At 41.8% G+C, this 3,231-nt stretch overlaps 1 pseudogene; it reads left to right on the plus strand.

Annotated features, from left to right (window-relative positions):
• Positions 1 to 462: 462 nt before the first annotated feature.
• LOC108522136 (protein RUFY3 pseudogene) lies at positions 463 to 2,202 on the plus strand (annotated as a pseudogene).
• Positions 2,203 to 3,231: the final 1,029 nt, after the last annotated feature.

Raw genomic sequence — 3,231 nt, forward strand, 5'->3', positions numbered from 1 at the left:
GTTTTATCTGGCCTCAGAGAATGTTTACAAAAACTGACGAAATTTCATCATTACGGCACTCAATGATTGAAGCCAACATATCCAATAAAACCTCTATTGAACTTTGTGCTGAGGTTGTGAGCATGACGCAGACATAATTTGGAGTGGGGCGGTAGTATTTTGTTTTGTCTATAATGAGTTTTTGGTTAAAAAAATGTACGCATATAAAATAATGAGACTGATTTTCTTTTTCTTTTTATTTTTTCTGGTCTCAGAAAGCTTATAAAACTGCTTATAGGAGAGGGCGAGAAGCGGCCGCCGCCGGCCTCCCGCGCCAGGCAGTCGGAGGCTGACTTGCCAGTGGCCGCCCCTTTCTTTATGCTCTACCCAGGAGGTGGAGGCGCTGGCTTCCAGTGCGCCCGCCGCTGAGCAGCAGCGCTCCAGAAGGACCCTGCTGTCGCCGGCTCCCAGCTACTCTTCCTGCTGCTGAGCAGCGGCGCTGCGGCGGCAGCGGCGAGCACCATCCTAATTATCTCATGGCTAAGGAACACATGAACCTCATGAACATGGCCAAGCTGAATATCAAGGGCTTGGTTGAATCAGCTCTGAACCTGGAGAGGACTCTCGACTCTGACTATGCACCTCTTCAGCAATTCTTTGTAGTGATGGAGCACTGTCTGAAACAGGGCTTGAAAACTTAAAAAAAAAAAAAAAAAAAAAAGAAAAGAAAAGAAAAAACTTTTCTTTGACAAAATAAAGCCTTCTGGGGGGATCTAGAACTAGTAGAAAAGCTTGTTCCAGGAGCCGCAGAGATAACAGCAAGTGTTAAAAACCTTCCAGGACTTAAGACGCCAGTAGGTAGAGGAAGAGCTTGGCTTTGTTTGGCATTAATGCAAAAGAAACTTTCAAATATATGAAAACTTTGATCAATAAGAAATAACTTCTCAGTGAATTCTGCGAACCCAGTGCCCTTATGATGGAAGAAGAAGGAGCCATAATTGATGGCCTGTTGGTGGGTCTGAATGTCCTTGATGCCAATTTCAGTGTGAAAGGAGAAGACTCTCAGGTTGGAGTTATACATTTTTCAATGTATTTCAAGAACGGAAACAGCAGTAAAAGTAGTGAAGGAGACAGTCAGATTACTGCGATTCTGGACCAGAAGAACTTTGTAGAAGAACTGAACAGGCATTTGAATGCTACTGTAAACAACCTTAAGGCAAAAGTAGATGCATTAGAAAAATCCAACACTAAACTGACAGAGGAGCTTGAGGTTGCAAACAGCAGGATTACTACCTTACAAGAAGAAATGTAACGAGTTAAAGAGGAAAGTTCCTATATACTGGAATCCAGCTGGAAGGGTCCCAAGCAAGACAGACCTGCAGAAGGGCAAGCACCAAGTGAAGCAAGAAAGCATTTAAAAGAAGAGACACAATTACCATTGGATGTTGAAAAAGAACTGGAGATACAGATCAGCATGAGGCAGGAGATATGAAGATGCTGGAGAAGGATGTCTGTGAGAAGCAGGATGCCCTGGTATCTCTTCAGCAGCAGCTAGATGATCTCAGGCCCCTCAAGCATGAACTTGCCTTTAAGCTGCAGAGTTCAGACTTAGGAGTAAAACAGAAAAGTGAACTAAACAGTAGCTTGGAACAGAAGACTAATCAGATGACTGCTATCATTAAACAACTTGAACAAAAATTGCGTCAGGCTGAGCGAAGCTGTCAGTCTGCTGAGTTGAACAACCTGCTCTTCAAACAGGAGTTTGAAGACAAGATCAACAGTCTGCAGCTCGAAGTCGAGGAGCTCACCAGGCAGTGGAACCAGCTTGAGTTAGAACTAAATCAGGAAAATGAAAGAAGATTATGAAACAACAGGAACATCCCAGGAAAGGGTTCCCAGAAGCCAGAATCCAAGATGGATGGGAAGCACAAAATGCAAGAGGAAAATGTTAAACTAAAAATGCCTCTGGAAGAAAGTCACAGACTGCAACCCCACCCTATGGATGAACAGGATCAGCTGCTGCTCACTGAGAAACCACAGGTGTGTCAGCTACACCAGGAAGATGTCAGTCTAACAAAGAATGTGTGTACGAACTGCAGAGGAACATTCTGTCATGCCTGTTCAACAAATGAACTGCCTCTTCCTGCAACTATGAAGCCTGAGCGAGTTTGCAATCCCTGTCACGAGCATTTGATGAAGCAATATTCCACCAGCCCATCATAAGACTGGAGGCCAAGACCTGGACCAAAACGTTTATGCAAGTTTATCTGTACCTGTGTTTTAGGTGGCAGGATCTCATAGAGCCAGTCCTTAGAGTCAACTAAAGAGTTGATAGGAATTAACTAGATCCAGGGAGAAAAGGCAGTGTTTAGGGATACTGGAAATTTTGCTTGTTTTCCCTAATAATTGTATGAAGAAAAGTGAACTCACTTGGGTCCTTCTCTTCTAAATCTAAACAACCTGACATTGACGTTTTGCTTTATAGATTTCTTTGGAAGGGCAATTCATTTTTATGATTTGTGATAATAATGCTGGGGTGGATGTAATAGGAGAGAGAGTCCAAGTAGAAAAGAATAAAAAGGTAAACGATCATCTTCTATAATATTTGCAGATTCAAGGGAGAGAGATAGATGCTGAGATCAAAATGACAGATGTGACATATTTTCCCAGGTGCTGTTAGACATAAACATTGTTTCCTCTTCACCCCAACTAACTACCTCTTTTTTTCTTTTCTTTTTTTTTTTTTTTTTTTTTTGGATTTTTTTTTTTCCTTTTTTTTTTTTTTTTTTTTTTTTTTTTTTAAATTTTTTTTTAAGTTCTAGGGTACATGTGCACAACGTGCAGGTTTGTTACATATGTATACATGTGCCATGTTGGTGTGCTGCACCCATTAACTCGTCATTTACATGAGGTATATCTCCTAATGCTATCCCTCCCCACTACCCTGTCACCACAATAGGATCCGGTGTGTGATGTTCCCCTTCCTGTGTCCAAGTGATCTCATTGTTCAATTCCCACCTATGAGTGAGAACATGCGGTGTTTGGTTTTCTCTTCTTGCGATAGTTTGCTGAGAATGATGGTTTCCAGCTGCATCCATGTCCCTACAAAGGACATTAACTCATCCTTTTTTATGGCTGCATAGTATTCCATGGTGTATATGTGCCACATTTTCTTAATCTAGTCTGTCACTGATGGACATTTGGATTGATTCCAAGTCTTTTCTGTTGTGAATAGTGCCACAATAAACATAC

The sequence above is a fragment of the Rhinopithecus bieti genome, unplaced genomic scaffold (assembly GCF_001698545.2).
Source record: "Rhinopithecus bieti isolate Rb0 unplaced genomic scaffold, ASM169854v2 scaffold_57391, whole genome shotgun sequence".
Taxonomy (NCBI): domain Eukaryota; kingdom Metazoa; phylum Chordata; class Mammalia; order Primates; family Cercopithecidae; genus Rhinopithecus; species Rhinopithecus bieti.